The sequence below is a fragment of the Canis lupus genome, chromosome 1 (genome assembly GCF_011100685.1).
Source record: "Canis lupus familiaris isolate Mischka breed German Shepherd chromosome 1, alternate assembly UU_Cfam_GSD_1.0, whole genome shotgun sequence".
Lineage (NCBI taxonomy): Eukaryota > Metazoa > Chordata > Mammalia > Carnivora > Canidae > Canis > Canis lupus.
The window spans coordinates 73,666,491-73,685,102 of record NC_049222.1 but is presented as its reverse complement, the minus strand read 5'-3'; the positions used below and the strand labels follow the sequence as shown (position 1 = coordinate 73,685,102).

At 43.0% G+C, this 18,612-nt stretch overlaps 1 long non-coding RNA gene across 1 annotated transcript; it reads right to left on the bottom strand.

Moving 5' to 3' along the window:
* Window positions 1-441: 441 nt before the first annotated feature.
* LOC119866857 lies at window positions 442-12,032 on the bottom strand. The gene is made up of 3 exons (XR_005353145.1): window positions 11,839-12,032; window positions 6,402-6,495; window positions 442-1,411 (listed from the first exon to the last, which is right to left on the bottom strand). It is a non-coding gene; the product is annotated as an uncharacterized LOC119866857 (long non-coding RNA).
* Window positions 12,033-18,612: the final 6,580 nt, after the last annotated feature.

Sequence of the window (18,612 nt, the reverse complement as noted above, 5' to 3'; positions counted from 1 at the left end):
CTAGCCCCTTTAGCCCCTTCAAAGCTGAGAATGAACCTCTTAGATGTGGAGAATATAAAGAGTATCTTTTGTGGCAACCTGGTGAACTTGAAAGAGGCAATGTGTTGGCTGGAATTGTTGGGAAAGAAGCCGGTTCTTTCAGCTCTGCACACCTAGCATCTTCTTGACCTTGGCCCACCCCCCACCCCCCCCTCCGCAGGTGGGGAATCTGACTGCATGTCTGATAAAGGCTGCCCTGTTGTAGCAAGAACAGGCTTTTGTGTGACATGTGCTCTTGAATGGCTCACTACTCAAGAGTATGAGCCATGGGCCAGCAGCAGCACCCTAGGTCCCTGCCCCCAGACTTGTGAGGATCTGCATTTTAACAAAATCCTCAGGTGATTTGTGTCTGCATTACAATTTGAGGAGCACAATGGACTAAAGGCAGCAAATGATGAAGATTTTATTTTAAAAGACATAGGACCCTTGGGAGCCCCCCAGAATGCCACTTCCATTGAAGAGAACCAGTCCCAGGCCCTCTCTCTATGGGGGGATTGCCACTATGTCTCCCTCCTACCACCACCACCACACTCTCCACTAAAGACTCAAATATGTCTCCTCCTGCCATCCTCTAGTGAGGTCACCTGGCTGAAGGGCCCCAGGTCAGGAGCCCCTCCCCGGATCTGTGCCTTAGCCTCTTACCCACCTCTTTAGTTCTGCTGGTCTCTGGCTACAGGGGGAGAGAGGATTCCTGCCCTTGAGGGGCTTCTGCTCTCCTGGATGGATTCTAGAGGGACAGGATGAGTGAGAACAGTCATGGGACCCCCAATCCTGAGAGGAGATACATTGATCACTAGATCCAATGTTGGAAAGGCCACACAGCCCAGAAGGAGGGAGCTCCCGTCTCCATGGGGAAGGCTCCATTATGTAGTGTCACAACATGTGCTGAGAAGCAACTTCCAAGACTGTCACGAGTTAAGAAGAACTTGCCAAACATGTAAATGTCACCTTGCTTTAGTTTTCTGCTCAGCAAGCATTTGTCCATTTTTATTCTCATTTATTTCACCCAAAGTAAAATTTGGGTATAATAAGATGGCAGCATGAGGAAAGTCACCAACAGGGCCTCAGACCTCTCTCCTCCCTCCTATTGTTCAGCACTGGCAATTTTCTCAAAGAACCTGAGCTGAGGAGATAATGATAGGCTCTTGCTTTGCCTTCTGGTGCCTGGAACAGGGTTGAGCAGGTTGTAAACTTCTGTCTTTCCATCCTCGACATAGACTCATGTCACTGTTAATGAGGGGATATTGAAGGAGCCCAGACTGGCAGGTGAGTCATCACCAATGAGTCTCATAGCTAGCTCCTCCTCCTCATTGAATGGAGTGGGATGATGGAAGATGTGAGGGAGGCAGGATCAGCTGGGCTGTGACTGGATCTAGAAAGGCCAAGAGTGAGGAGTTAGGATCAGGTAACCATGTAGCCTGGTTTTGGGAGCTGGGATCATGTGACCATGTAGTTTGCTGGAAACCTTGAACATGATACTGAAAAGTTCAACTGGAGTTTTAAAATGATTTTGCTAATTAAAAAAAATCACATAAGCAAAATATGTTCAATGTTTAAGAAAATAAAGTTTGAAATGATCAACCATTGCTTGTCACTCTACCACTTTTAAACACCTTGGTATATTTATCCTTCCATATTTTATGCAGATAGAGATATAAACATATAGAGAGATTTATAGATTTAAATGTAACATAAAATAGAATCACACTACACATACAAATGATCTTCTATAATATCATTTTCAATGACTGTATGGTTTTATATCAGGACCTACATTACAGTTTTTTGAAGCTAACTTGCTACAAATTATTATTGATCATTCGGGTTATTTCCTTATCTATCTATCTATTCATGTGCCTACCTATCTATATCTATCAGCTTTTTATGTTTTACCATCTTAGACAATATTAAACTACATTTTTATAGCTAAATCTTTGCACATATCCTTAATAACTCCCTCAGAATAAACACCTAAATATACCGTGGCTTGGTTAAAGGGAATCTGTATTTCATGAATTTTGAATCTTCTTGCCAAATTGTCTTCCATGAAGCTTATACCAATTTTTACTCTCTTGTGAGAAATACCTTTCTTGGTCTAGCTAATGGTTTTTGGGGGAAAAAAATCCCTTTGGGTGTTCGGGCCAACGATCAAAGTTAACTTCTACCAGAATTCTCCCAGAACTGTTCTTGGACTCTCCTTCAGTGGTGGATAGATAAGGTAACATAGGAATCTCCAAGACCCTGGATTCCAGATAGTGGCATTTGGAAGCTTTGTTTTCATTGCCAGTCTTCCTAAATACTAGGGAGGCCCAATTAGCAATGGAAACCTGGGGCGCTGGAGGGGATCTGGGATGGGTCTTCAGTTGTGTGATGTCTGGGTGCCAACTGGGGGCCCTGCAGAGTTAGAATAAATGGCTGCAGGTTCCAGAATGGCCTGATAGGCCATTGCAGCAGGTGCCAGAACAAAGTTTGCCCATGTCCCCCAAGAGCTTGATGGCACTGCTGAGCGAGTCACAGCCACAGGAAGCAAGGAAAAGCACAAAAGTATGATAGATTCAGAAAGGAAATCAAGAGGGAAAGACTAACCTGATTGAGCAGCTGAAACACTATGGCTCCAGAGTGGAAGAAATGAACACAAGTGTAACTTAAAAGAAAAAAAAAAGGATTCAAGTAGACACATTCACAGAACCCCCAAAAAGAAATTTTTAGCAAAAATATACATTTTGCAAAATAAGACATTTAATGGAAGAATTGATAAAGGGAATAGTCATTGCTAATCACTAAGTTAAAGATCTCATTAAGGAAACATGCAGGGAGAAAGGAGAATGAATGAAATTATGAGATTTAGAGAATTAAGACATTATATGCAGTGTTAAGGAATTTCAATAGGAAAAAAGAATAGATGGAAAAGTTATAAATAAATAGAAGGAAGCATTTTGAATTGAAGCAAGCTTCAATTTTGAAGTTGAAAGGGTTCGGTAAATGTCATGCAATGTTAGTAATACTATTAATAATAATAATAGTAATACAGACCAGACCAGCACTGGTCAATAGAGCTTCCTGCAATGATGGAAGTGCTCTGTGCTATGCAACATGGTGGCTGCTAGCCCCACAGAGCTCTGGAGCATGTGAAATGTAGATGGTATGGCCAAGGAACTGACTTTCAAATCTTACTTATTTTTATTTAACTAACACTTTCACTTAAATAGTCATATATTAGTGACTCTCCTTTGGACAGCTCAGGTCTAGATATTTCCTGGGGAAAGTTCTGAAACACAAGCCCAGTATAAAAGCTATAAACTTCTAGACAAATACAAAAGTTTGCCTTCAAAGTCTAGTGAATCAGATTTGTATCTGACTTCTCATCTGCAACACCAGAGGTTAAAATAGAAGCATATCTTCAAACTATTTATAGAAAAATATATGATTAAAAAAATCTCCTATTCTTCCAGGATAACATTCTTTATAAGGAGAAACAAACTTGACATTTTTAGATTTGTAACTCTTCAGAAGTACTCAAGAAATTTACTCTGTAACATGCAAATAAAAGCAGAGCAAATGTTCACATGCACAAAAGATAACATGTCCCAGAAACTTTGGTGTGTGATGAATCTAGATGTGCGTTAGATGTGTAACAGAAAGGATGAGGATGTCACTGGAAACTGATTTATTTATTTATTTATTTATTTATTTATTTATTTATTTTTAAAGATTTTATTTGTTTATTCACAAGAGACACAGAGAGAGGCAGAGACATAGGCAGAGGGAGAAGCAGGCTCCACGCAGGGAGCCCGACGTGGGACTTGATCCTGGGACTCCAGGATCACGCCCTGGGCCAAAGGCAGTCTCTAAACTGCTGAGCCACCCAGGGATCCCTGGAAACTGATTTAAATGTTAAATAGTTTTATCAAAAATGAGAAATTAGGAAAATCTAGAGACCAGGAAAAATCAATAATAATCCAGTAGAATAACTGCAAAATGCTATTATGTTTACACACAGAGAATGTATCATCTTCTTTTGTAATTCATAGAATAAGAACAAAACTAAATTTTGTCTTTGGTTAGAATAAAACCCTAACACATTTCAAATAATCCTTTGAAATCCTTTGGCCATAATCCTTTACCTTCAAATCCTCAAACCTAGAAAAGCATTAATGAAAAAATGACACCCAAAAGCTTGATATGTTGAAATTTTAGAAACATTTATCTAAAAAAACTTCTCAAATGAAAGAGTAAATATAGATCGGAATTACAAATTACACAGAAATGTTAAAATGAAAATTTAGGGGATGCAGCCAAACCTGTGCAGGGAGGAAAATTTATAACACATCATTTTTATTATATTCAAGTAAATAAACTTTTAAAAGATGAAACAGACAAAACCATAGGATGGTTTGGAAAATTGACAGGAAACAAAAGATACAACATTAAAAGTGGAGTATGAAGTGTAAGAATAGATACAAAAAAGAAAAATGCTTCAAGTGGGTACTTTATGCAACTCTACAGTAATATGTTTAAAACATACTGGAAATTGGTGATTTTTAAAATGAAATATAATTACCCCAATGATGGTAGAAAAATAAACATACCAAAAATTTACCCAGGTCTGTTGATATTCACAGCTAACAGCCCTTTTATATTCAAAAAATACTTCCTATGTTATCAAAATTTTCTGGTATATAGAAAATTATGGAAACATCCTAATTCATTTCAAATCTAGTATATTTTTAATATCAAAGATTATAGAACAATAAACAAATGAATAGGTACTTTATATAAGTAGCAAGTAAAATCCTGCAGTATATTGAAAGAATGCTTGTTATAGCATAACCCAGGAAGGTTTGTAACTGAAGGAATGGTTCACCATCAGGAAGGCTAGAAACAGGGACACCTGGGTGGCTCAGCAGTTGGGCACCTGCCTTCGGCCCGGGGCGTGATCCTGGAGACCCGGGATCGAGTCCCACATTGGGCTCCCTGCATGGAGCCTGCTTCTCCATCTGCCTGTGTCTCTGCCTCTCTCTCTCTCTCTCTCTCATGAATAAATAAATAAAATCTTTAAAAAAAGAAGGAAGGCTAAAAACATAATTCTTAATTCAGTCATAGGAGAAAGATGAAAAAATATCAATAGATTCTAAAGGGGTATATTATAAAATTTGGACAATAGATAAAAATTCAAACTCCACTTAGGGGTGCCTGGGTGGCTCAGTCAGTTGGGCGTCCAACTCTTGGTTTCAGCTCAGGTCCCTGGGGTCCTGGGGTCCAGCCCCTGGGTGGGGTCCACACTCAGTGGGGAGTCTGCCTGACACTCTCTCCCTCTGCCGCTCCCCACTTGTGCGTGTGTATGTATGCGCTCTCCCTCTCTCTCCCAAATAAATAAGTCTTTAAAAGATTCTACTGCAGCTTAATTAGAAGTTAACTGAGTAAATATGCTGAACACTGTGAGCAAATGTTCATGAGTGATAAAATGCTAAAGCTGTTTCTGTTAAAGCAAAAATCTATTAAATCAAAGAGAAGGGAGAATGGTACTGTGTCCACTACTATTTGACACTGAAGCTTCTAGAAAATGAAATTGACAGAATATACATTAGAATTAAAAATCATCAGAATAACATTTGTTTTCAGAAAAAAATATATTCCTAGAAAACTTGAAGGATTATTTTTTTTAACTTGAAGGATTATTTAAAAAATTTAGAATTCATAAGAGATTTTGATAAAAGTATATGTAGGTGTGTATATATAAAACATATACAATATACATAAATATATATCATATAAGTTTTATATTTATTATAAATATTATATTATAAATTATTAAATAATTAAATATTATTATTTAATATTTTAAATATTATTATTTATATATTATTATTATATATTATTTTAAATATTTAATATTTAAGAGATTTTGATAAAAGTATATGTAGGTGTGTATATATAAAACATATACAATATACATAAATATATATCATATAAGTTTTATATTTATTTATTTATATTTATTATAATAAGTATATTTATTATAAATATACTTATATTTAATATAAATATAAGTTTTATATTTATTATATTTACATAAGTTTTATATTTATTATATTTTAATATATATATTATATTTTGTATTATTATAAATACTTATATATTTCTATCTGTATAAAAATCAATAGCCCTTTTCTTGGATATAGCAATAAGGGAGTGGGGGAAATTCCATTTAAAATAGATACAAAAAAAAAAACCAAACCAAACCAAACAAAAAAACCCCAAAAATAAAATAAAATAGAAAAATCATTAAAAAAAAGGAATGAATTTAATCAGAACAAAGAACACTATCAAACCTTATTGAAGGACTTAAGGTAGAAACATACCATGTTCTGGAGGAAGGTCTTAACATCTGAAGTGTCAGCTGTCATGAAATCAGTGGCTACACGAAGGCACTCTCATGAAGCCCTTCCTCGCTTTCTGGAGAACATTAGGAAATTGAAAGTACAAATGCATAAAAATTTCTAATAAAAATCTGAAAAAAGGACAATACTCAAGGGTGACAGAGAGAATTTGCCTAGTCAGATGTGAAAACCTACTATAAAATTTGCAGAATCAGAATCACATGGCATTGAAATTAGGGCAGGGACATGCTAAGTGAGCTCTCAGCCCCCTGAGAAGAGGTGGCTCTGGAAGAAAGACCTCAACGACACGAGAAAGACACATGGAGAATTGTTCCAGTTGGTGTCTGTGGCTATCGGTTGGGATCGGACAATTCTCTCTGCAAAGTGAAAATGTAATTTTATAATTTAAAATAATAATGGCAAAAAAGTAAACATAATCCTATCCTGGGTCATCTGATGGCCACCCACAACTAAGGATCGTCACAAAATCTGTGTCATGCTTGCATTTACAGTTAATTACATGCCTTATGGTTGTACTGGTGGTTAAGGAGCCCTGATTTAATAATCCTGTGTGAATAAGAACAGACGTAGATTTAAAACCCTGATGGTGTGCTCATGTTGAGTGCCAAACACCAGTGTGGCTCAGTGGCAACACAAGTTAACATCCGTAGGAACAACAAGGAAGCCTTAGGTCTCCATATGACAAAGTTCTTGGCACACCTACCTCGAGAGGACCCCCGTGCCCTGAGTACCCTGTTTGCTTCCGACCAGCAGCTTTGTTATGACAGCACACTGTGTTTGTGTAAAGCTTTTTGGTCTGGTAATTGCACTTGTATTTATTTTGCAAAGCAGATTTAGCTTGATAGAGTACAGCTATAAGAATAAGGAGGTGATATCTAGTAGGTATCTGCCTATTTTAGTGAAAAATAACTATAACATTGATAAGAGTAGGACAAAGAATCAGTGGAAAGATCAGACGAATGAAGAGGGAGGTCAGAAAGAAAGATATTTGTAAATTAAGCATGAGATTACATAGCAATTTATTCCAGTGAGACAGGAAGGATGGACAAATAACAGATATGGACAAAATGAACAACCCATACAAATGAAAACAAATAGATCTCCATTTTATTCTATTTATAACATTGCATTTTCACCAGTTTTCCCCCTTTGGCACTCTCGACATTTGGGGTTGGCTAATGCTCTCCTTGGGGGGCCTTCCTGGGCTCTGTAGGGTGCTCAGCAGCATCTGTGCCCTCCATCCACCAGATGCCTGCACGGCCCTCCCCACGGTTGTGACAAACACTGAAGTGTCCAGGCATTATCAGAGGGTTGGGGGAAGAAATCATCCCCCTGACATGTTACCAAAGACCTAAATGTAGGAAAATCTTCATCAGCATCATCAGAAGTACCCCAGCCACATTCATAAGAGAATGTCTATGACTCTGAGTTTGGGGATAAATACAGTTAAATAAGGTCTGTGTAGCCACAGGGTTCCATGGATTCTAGTGTGGCTTCCCTGCAGGGGAGTGGTTTAAAAGGCTCAGGCGGATCTCACTGACGGGCAAGTCCTCCACACATTCTGAAGTAGCAAAAGAGGTTTTACTAATATTTTTTTTAAGGGAAAACAAGGGGCACATGGGTGGCTAAGTTGGTTAAGATTGTGCCTTTGGGTGGGTCACCATCCCAGGGTCCTGGGATCCAGCCTGGCATCGGGTTCCTTGCTCAGTGGGGAGTTGGCTTCTCCTTTTCTCTCTGCCCCTCCTCTCACTCTTTTTCTCTCTGGAATAAATAAAATCTTTAAAAAAAGGAAGGACAAAATGCCTTATATATGTGAATGGGTGAATGTGTCTAAATATAAATTACTTTGCTTGTTTGCATAAGTGTTGAGAACGTTGAGGGGGTTGGGGAACACAAACCAAACCACTAGTCCTGGTCACCTTGAGGGAGCAGAGGCATCACCGTGAGGGAGGGTTTGGATGGGCCAGAGAGACTCTCAGCTTTATTTTTCTTACTAGTCCACTGTAACAAGCACATGATGATCCTATAATCCAAAAAGTAAAGGCAGTAGAGTTCAAAGACCTATCAAGTGAGGGGAGAGTGTACTTTATGGCTCTGTGTGCTAAGGGATAGAACACAGTGATGATTATCTCTTTGGGAGGTAGTATGCCGTGGGGTGGTTGAGCATGTTTATGGTTGGGCCGAGATAGTGGGCGAAAAGTGGCTGCCAGAAATATCTGTCTGTGTCCAAGTCCCTGAAACCAACAGATGTTACCTTATTTGGAATAAAAGGTCTATGCCGATGTAATCTAGTTAAGGATATTGGGAAAGCCTCACGATTCCCCAGGTGGGCCCTAAACCCAGTGACAAATGTCCTATAAGAAAAAGGCTGAGAGGCATTTGAGACACACAGAGAAGATCCTGTGAAGAGGGAGGCAGAGGCTGGTACGATGAAGGCCACAGCCACCAGCTAAGCTGGAAGAAGCAGGAAGCAGATTCTGCCCCAGAGTCTCTGCTGGGAGCACTGCCCGGCCCACACCTTGACTACAGAGTTCCGGCTTCCAGAGCGGTGAGAGAATTCGGTTTCTCTTGTTCAAGCCATCCGGTCTGCGGTAACTTGTTACAGCAGCCACAGGAAACCAGTAGAAGGAGGATAATGTATGTTTTCTGGGATGCTTGAGGGAAGCTTCATTGGAAGTGGTGTTGTTGTCTTGCACTTTAAAGGGAGGTAGAAGAGGGAGGAAGGCCCCTCGAGGCAGATGGACAGCATGAGCAAAGGCCCGGTGGCCGATCGGGCTGGCTAGGTGAGCACAGCTGGGATGTGGGGTGTATTTAACCGAGGGGGTGAGGTGGGAGGTGAAACATCGTGTTTTCTCCTGCTCTTTTTACCTGAAGAACTGAGTTCACAGACAATCCAGGACTATTTTCTAAAAGGATTGGGCCAATCCATGTCAGAGACAGAGCTCTAGTAAAATCCACCCTCAGGATGGAAGTCACAAGCGGGCAAGTCGGCAGCCCTACAAAGTCCCAAGAGAAAGAGAACGTGAGACGTGACTCCCGGTGTTCAAGACGTGGCAGCTTGCTGGACCGCGAGGGCCCCATTCCCAGCCTGTTCGCTCACATTCCTAGCAGACGGCTGGCTTTGGCATCCGTAGAATCCCTGCCAGAATGGGAAGCCCCCAAGCTAGGTGCAAAGCAAAATATTTCCATCATTTGACATGATAAAGCGTGTGGCTCTTGAGTAAGAAGCGCTGGCCCACCCCCGGCGTGCTCTGTCTTATCCCATCACTGCAGCCCCCGGGAGCTGGCCCCGCAGAGGGGGCCTTGAGCTGGCCTGCAAGGGGACAGAAGCTGTGCCCTTTCTTCGTGTCCCATAGCGGCCTCGACTTTTCCCCCAGCCTGGCTCCTGCCGCTGCCGAGTGCGGTTTTTGTTGCAGGTGGTGGTGCTTCTCCTTGGCGCCCTTAAAAATACCCAGGCAGGGAAGCTTCTGGTGGTGCATACTGAGACTAGAAAGGAATGAGCTAACATGCCAGAACGCTTGCAGATGTATGGTTGAGAACATTTGTTTCACAGGACTGACCTATAAATAGACGTGGATAAGCAGGAAGGCAACAGTTTGCATGGGTGGCCTTGTCTTCGTGGCGGAGATAGTTCCCAGAAGCACGCACCACTCAGGCTGGCTCCAGATCCGGCGAGGCTGCCAAGTCATCACTGTGACGTGGCTCACAGCTGCCCTTGTGCCAGGCCCTTGCCCTCACTGTTCAAAACCCATCTGTAGTCATCTCTGGAAGCTTCCATGAGAGGCTGGGGACTGTCGTCTATGGGTGGCACACCATATACCTGAGATCCCCTCCTCTGTGGACAGTAGAAGGGTGTGTGTGTACGGATGTGTGTGTGTGTGCATGAGTATCTGCCCATGTCTATGAGTGTGTGAGTACGCGTGTGTATGTGTGTTTGCATGTTAGAGTGTATGTGTGTGTATGAGTGTGGTTTTGTGCACACACGTGTATGTCCCAGCCCATGGGAGCCCTGAAAGCCCGGAGCCTGGCCACATCCCAAGTGAGCACATCCCTCGCTAGTCCCCCAAACAGGGAGGAAGGGCCACTTGTTCTTGGGAAAGATCAGAAGCTTGGGGGGGCAGGAGGGACGCAGAGGGGGCTGCAGGCTGGGGTGTGTGTGGTGGCGCCGGGGACACAGTGGGACAAGTGATGTCCGGGGAGCAGGGGGAGAAGTAGCTGAGGAAGGAGCAGGGGTTAGGCTCATGGGCAGTGTCCCGTGTCCCGCTGGTCGCCTGGAGAGCCACCCGAGGTAGGGAGAGTGAGCGAGTGGCAGAAGGGGAGGCACAAAGCCACAGTGACTATCCCGCCCAGCCACCCACAAACTGGCGAGAAGAAACAAAATTAGGAGGAAAACACTTCTCTGTGACACACTGGCTTACTGACAGTCTGAAGGCCTTTATCTGGAAGCTGGTTACAATAAAGCTTTCATGTGGTTGGGAAGAAACCAGGGGCCCCGTGTGCTGTGCTCCCCAAACATTTGTTTTGCAGCCCAATCTAGAAATAAATGAAGGCACTGTGTGGGGTCGCTGGTGTCCATCATCTCCGTCAAGGCTCACAATCCTTAGGCCCCTTCTCTAAAGGGGAGGACTGGGGCTCAGAAGGGAGGGCTAACTTGTTCAAGATCAGAGTAGGATCCCAGACTCAGGACTCTGGGGACATGCCTGGTTCTGCTTCGTTTGGGGGTGGGGTGCCTGCAGTTATTGTTGGTGGCAAAGGGGGCTTCCCTCCTCTCAGAGCAAGAATGCAGAGCACTTGTTTGGGACCTACCGTGGCCACTAAAATACATGGTCTCGTTTGTTCTTCACAATCACGGGCCAGAGCAAACGGAGGAAACTCCTCCAAGGGCACAGAGCAAGGTCACGCCGGGGCCAGGATTCAAGCACCAGCCTACCTGATCCCAGGCCATGCTCCGCGCTCCACGGCTTCCCTAATGGGAAGAGGGCCCCACCGACTGCCTGCCCCTGCATCCCGGTTGCAGCTGGCTCTGCCCAGCAGAGGAGGTGCGTTGCACCCATGTGACAATGCCCGTTACTCATTACTCACGGGCCTGCCAGGCCTCCCAGTGATTAAGCCCTTAGAATTTCCCTCGGCTCTGGGTGACATCATTGCATAATTAAGGTGACAGCGATGCCCAACTGCATGCACCAAACAAAGGTCCCTTGTTTTAATTTATCATCCGAGCTCTCCCCGTGCAAGACTGAGCTCCCACTTGGTAATTAAGGAAGACGGTTTAACCTGCCTGAATGAGAGCAGAGCTTGGGGCAGAGCGGCAAAGTGGCAGAAGGGGAGATCCTATGTCAGCTCTTAATTTAACATGGTAATGAGGGCGCCAGTAAAAGAAGAGAAAGGGGATGCTTACCCTGGAAAGACGAGATGCCAACACAATCTGAAGCCTTCCTTTTATATGATTTTCCTGCCAAGTAGCTAAAGAGATTTTTTTTTTTTTTGGTCTCCTTTTGTGTCTCATCTGACCCTTGGATGGAGCTGCTACTGAAGTGCTCACAGGTCCTGAGGTTGATCACTGTCTACCCCGAGCATCGTGCTAATGCAGGCAGCTTCTGCAGCCCAAAGTACAAAGGTTCAACACCCCGCCTGTGCCAATTACTGCTCTTGTGACCTGGGACGTTGTGTGTGTGTGGTGAGAACATTGAGCGAGTACCTCAGTTGCTGTATTCCATAAAAAAGGACAAGAATGTCACTAGTACCAATTTTTTTAAGGCTGCTGGGAGTATTCAAGTAAGTTACTATGTGTTGTGCTGAGAACCCTGCTTACTGCATCAGCACTGAATGAGTGTGTGTAATTATTACCTCAACAACTTTCTTGATTATCTTTGTACAATGGTGTAGTGTCTTGCATAGAGCAGGTGTTCAAAAAATGTCCCTTCTGTCTGATTAAATTTCAATGTACTCACTACACACACACAAGGGAAAGAATAAGAAAAAGAAAGAAATGGTAATTATGTGATGGGCTGGAGAGGTTAGAGAATGCTGTGGTGGTAAATGATTTGCCATCTATGAATGTATCAAATCAACCTGCTGTAGGCTTAAACCTAGATGGTGTTGTTAATGTGTCAATGACATCTCCATAGAGCTGGAAACAAAATATGAAATGTCCCTTCATCATATTTTCTCTCTCCTCCTCTTTCCTTTGTCCTTGCCTCTCCACAGACTTATCTCTCTGGTCATACACAAGGTAAAAAAAATAAAATGTAGTAAAGATCCCTTGGCATGTGATTGCTCTGAGCGGGAAGGCAGTAAGGCAGTGGTTAAAATGTTTCTGTGTTTCCTCCTTCCTTCCACACCCTCAGTATTTATATTTATCTTTTCCATAACACTTTTAAAATTCTTATGAATTTCAGCTACTCATTTGTCAGTATTTCACTTTATTGTGAGCTCTTCTGAAGTCCTTTGAAAGCCATTTTACCATTTGCCAAAATTCTAGCGATTTTAGAAAACTGACTAATTTCTCCAGTGGTACATTAATGTTTATTTCTTTACAGATTTCAATTATGTATATTCATACACTGTCTGGGAATACATGTGAGATGATATTGTTTTAATAGCTTTCAGAGAAATCTGTCAAATTATATTTGCCTGATTTTTAATTCTCTTCAGAGAAGAAATTAAAGAATTGTTAAGGAACATAATAGGCTCTGTGCTGCTTAACAACAAATTTACTCCTTGGAAAAGTATATTTTAAAAATCCCACGTAAAAAAAATCCCATGTAAAGTTAACACCCTATTCATCATGAATATAATACAAATCTGAGGAAGGATCTGAATCTGCATAGCAATTAAAAATGTTAAAATTTGGCTACTGGTAAAAACAGCAAATTTTTAAAGAGACCTTTGGGGCGAGGGGAATCCAAATAGGGAATAAGGCGATATTTAAAAAGATAAGCAAAAAACTACAAAGAAAAAGACGAAGGATCTCCTCAAAGCAAAGGCTGACTCACTCATGAATGCATTCAGCAGTGTATATTCGTATTTATCATTCTGTTCAAGAGTACATTTATAAGATTATGGACAAATTCAGAAAGTCCAGCAAATTGGGCATTTGGTGACGTGATCTTTAAAGAATTCACATTATCTCCTTATTCTTTTATGAAAGAATTCTCCACTTGCCTTTCTGTTTATTGAGAGGAGTTTGAGCGGGAACAGAGTGCATGACCAATTGCTGAGAGAAATGTGAAGGGGCCTCCTTGGTAAATTGAAAGGACAGCAGGCCAGGGGTCTATTCCTAGTAAACACCTATGGGAAGTGTAAGATATGTGCAGAAGAGTGTACGGGTCATGGATATACGGCAGAAACTAACTTGCACCCAAACCAGGACACAACACATTGCCAGCCTTCCAGGAAAGCTTCTCGTTCCCCCTCTTGGGCACCAGGCTATCTCCTCAAATTAACCATTGTCTTGGCTTTCATCACCACCGATCGGCTCTGCCTTTACATGCCTGTTTTGCACTTGATGTAAATAGAACCATATCTACGCAGTCTCTAGCGTTGGCTTCTTTGGCTCAGCATAAGGTTTGCATAATCTCCTGACGATGTGTGTAGAGCTCTATTGTTCCTGTTGTGTAGTATGTCTCAGGAACATCTTGCACCTCATCCACTTGATTGTTGATGAATGTTTGGATTGTTTTCAATTTGGGGCTGTTACAAAAAGCCTAGCTATGTACATCCTAGTACCCATGTTTGGGTGAGGATATGTACACATTTGTTTAGAAGACTTTGAAGATTTCTGCAAAATTTTAACTGATTAACTTTAAAAAAAGATTTTATTTATTTATTGGAGAAAGAGGGAGAGAGCATGATGGGGAGGGGAGGGACAGAAGGAGAAACAATCTCCCGATTGTGCGGGGCTCCATCCCAGGGCCCTGGGATCATGATCAAAGCCAAGGCAGATGTTTAACCGACTGAGCCACCTCGAACCCCTAACTGATTAATTTTTTCATTTGACTTTACGTCAACTTGTTGGCTACACTTGGGAGTAGATTTTCTGGGTTCAATGTCGGCATTGACATTCAGCTTTATTCCAGGTCACAAGCTAGTTTTCCAGAGTGGTTATATCCATTTCCACTCCCATGAGCACATTAAGAGTCCCGGCTCTGCTATATCTTTGCCAAATGTAGGTATTATCACATATCCAGAATTTTTTTTCATATGCTTCTTTACCATTTTTGACATTCTCTTGTGTGATGGGTCCATTCAATTCTTTAGCACATTTTAAAAATTACAAAAAAAATAAATAAAATAAATAAAAATAAATAAAAATTACATAGTCTGTCTTTCCCTATGGATTGTAGGAATGGGTTATGTATTCTGGATACAAATGTTTTGGTAGTATATGTATTGTGAGCATATTCTCCCTCCCTGTGGCTTGCCTTTTACCTATCTTCATGGTATTTTTTGATGAATAGGTGTTCTTAAGTTAATGTAAACCAATGTGTCCATCTTTTCCTTGACAGAAGGTACTTCTTGTGTCCCTGGGCTAGAAGACTTTCAATGTTTCTCCCAATACCAACATTATGGGACTCAGTGACTGTCCGTGGGCTCTTCCCCATGTTCCTTGGGCTCAGGCTCATCTGGTTATGCTCCTTCTGCTGCACGAGCAAGGAGACACACTCAGGCTGCACACTCATATGGAGGTTTAGGTGCTGGGACATGGGGGTATCAAAGAAAGGCAACCAACGGATGCAGCCATCTTGCAGCCCGGTGTCGGGGAGCTTGGAACTCTGTCTGGCCATTCTCTCTCTGTTCCTGTGGCTCACAATGGTGTCCCTTCTCTGTATCTTCTTCCTCTCGTGGCCTCCTGGCTGCTTCTTGCTGCCTTCACTCTGTGAATCTCTGGTTTAGAAGACAGCACAGGAATAGGATAACGGAGGCATGGTGAGGCCAAAAGAATAGTTTGTTACCCATGGAACCCAAGGGGAAGGGGCAGGCCATGCAGCAAGCGGGCCACATGGGGATGGCATCGGGTGGTCAGGGGGTCAAGGGAGGAGCAAGAACTGTGGGCAAGAGCCTTTCTTGTGCTTTCCATGAGAAGGGAAGGGTAAACTAGGATTGGCTGGTTTGGATAATCTCAGCAGGCTCTGGGCAGACGGGCTGTCCCTAGCTGTCTGGTGCCAGGCCCTGGGGTGACAAGGCAGGTAGATAATAGCCCATGGTGAGTTGTATTTGAAAAGTGCTTGGGGCAAATTGTTCTCTAGCTCTAGACTTGGCTAACTTGGGAAGGGCAGGCCCTCCAGGGTAAGCTAAGCCCTGGATGTCAAAGCATCAAAATACAGAACCTAAAAGGCATTGTATCTTGTGGTCTCTTGACTGTCTCCCCTCCTGAGAACCGTTGGTCCCCTAACATAACTTATATTCATGACACTTCCCACTGGGGGCTGACTTGTCCAGTGAAGCCTGTTTGCTTCTGAGCAGAGTTTCTGGACAGCCCCCTAAGCCTCCGGCTGACTGGCCAGTAGGGATGGGCACCTCAGCAGGATCTGCCAGTCGAGGGGCCAAGGGGTGCCTGCATGTAGTCAGCTGTCCTTGGAGGGAGGGGATATCCTCTCTCTGGATCTACCTGCCCACAAAATTCCCGAGGCTTCAGGTGTGCTCCATCTGCCTCACTCCTCCCTCGTTTCCCTTCTAAGCTCCTCCCCAACCCACTTTTGGGTTTCCTCCCCAAATTTCCAGAAAGTTTTTTTTTTCTTTTTTTCTATTCTTCTCTCATAGAACATTTCCCTTTCTGCCATTTGATACACGTTGTTTGTGTATCTGCGTTTATCTCCTTTAAAACCATACAGTAACCCAGGACTAACTCAGTCTGGCTTCCCTCCCTTCCTCTCTGCACTCCTAGCATCTAGAACCATGAGGGGCACATTAGTGGGCAGTGTGTATTGAATGACCTTAACAATGAATACTTATTGAATATTTTCTGTTGGGTCCCCAGAGAAGGAGGCCTTAAAACAAGGATCCAAAAACAACTCATTTACTTTGGCACCAAGCCCCAGAAGACGTGGTGCAGTGGGTGGGAAGAGAGCACAGCTGCTGGCAGAGTGGGCTCGCGAGCAGTTGACCCCCAAGGGCAAGTGGGTCTCAACGCTGCTCTCTACCCTGTGTAGAACACAGCTGGGCAGGGGTCCAAATGGGTTATTTGTCCACAAGCCACTGGGTGTGGGCTGTCCTCGGGCCCGGTTCACCCTCTGACGCATAGAGTATGTTCATGTAACCAGGGCAGACCCTCCACAGGCTCCAACACTGGGAAACCAGGCCCCTGACCTGTGAGCAACAATGGGCTATGGGTGAGGCGACCCAGGCATTCCCTACCCTTAAGTTGCAAAACAAATGTTGAATAGCCACAGGTCTTAAAATCCAGGCGTCTACACCTACTGGCCAAGAAACAGAGAAGCAGAAAAGACATTTCCTCAGGGGTTGGCCAGCTGACTCCTGGGGGAGGTGGTTGCTGTCCCCATGGTCCTCTCACATTTTCCCACCCTAGGCCGGGCCCTCACAGCTGGGAACAGCTGGGCTGCATGCTGGGCTAAGCTGTCAGGAAAACTGTGGCATGGCCCTGGGTGGTGCAGACTGGGGGCCTTCTAGCTCTCACGATTTTACATGAGACCTCCCTGACCCCACACAGCAGTATAACTCTGGGGCTGCTGCCTTCATGTTTCTCCCCATCACTCAAAGGAAGACCACGTCTTCCCTTTGCGGACCAAGGTGAGGTCCATTTCCTCCCTGGGAAACATCTGTGCATCCTGTCTCCAGGCAAGGTCAGCCTTTTCTTATTTTCCCCTGAGTTCTGTCACAGGGAGGTAGGGGCTTCAAGAAGCCTCCATCCATAGCGCCCTTTGAAGTGGAGTAAATTTAACCGAAGTGAATAGGAATCAAGATAACCTGGAACGCTCACCCCATCCCCCAACTCAATTTAGGAAACCCACATTAGAGAAGCAGATGAAGATGGGTGGCAAGTGGAAACTGTGACTTAGAACTCTCTGGAGTTTGGCATGAAAGCAATTGTCATCACTCTGCTCATGAGCATCTCAGCAAAGTTCCATGTTTCAGACATTCTTGAATTTGCCAACTTAGATTTTATATTTTTGGACACTCTCCTGGAATAATCTGTCGATTAACATATACCAGATTCCCCTTTTATTTTCTGTTAGCAAAACCCTACAAAAATGTTTCCCAAGCCCATCTGTTCCCCTGAGTTCTCTGGTAATCACAAGCAGGCCTCCCCATGTGTCAGCTGACTGCGGTGTTCCAGAACATTCCACCAGCACCACAAGTTTGAGTACTCCCCGAAGGCAGTGCTCCATCATGCTCTGGCTTTGGTCCTAGGCTGGGAGGGCCAGGTACAACTGTCGAGTTGACATGGGTATTTTTTTTCTTTAAAGAGCAAATTGATTCTGAATAATATTTTAAGTCTGTCACAGGGTTATAAGAAAGAAGGAAGAGAAGAAAAAGCAAAAAATGTATTGCAGATTGGAAACTGGAATGACATGGAAAGGATACTGGCCTGGGGACTCATCCCAAAATGTTAATAAATAACATTGTGACCTTGGACAAGTCCTTGAACATTGTTGACTTCAATTTCTTCTCATCTACAAAACTAGACCACATTCCAGCTCTGAAATTCTTAAGAATGCATGCATTTTCAAAATACACACAGATGGATACCCTCATACACTTTGCATAAGCAAGACAGTGCCTTATGTAATAAACAGGTACTTGTTAGTAGACTGGAAACCAAGTAGTATATATGAGGCAACCAAACGGGGAAGGCGTGAGTCTGGTCAATGATGTCATCTCTCAAATTTCATAATTTTATATTTTTATAAAAAGTGTTAGGAAGTGTATTAGCAAAAGCTTGAAGCTGAAAATGTTGCTCCTGTGAATTAATATTTAAATATTTTTCTCTCCATTCTTTCAGTTGTCAGAATCACTTCAATTTATATGAACCTCTTGTGTGATAGTATCACTATTTCACACTTCGACCCTTTGGAGTGGCATTCTTACATTCCTTCTACTGATGAGGAAATTGAGCTGTAGAGAGGTGAAAGACCTTGCCTAAGGCCACGCAGCTGGTAGGTAGCAGTGCTGGGACCTGAAACCAGCACCTGTCTCTGTCCATTCATCACCA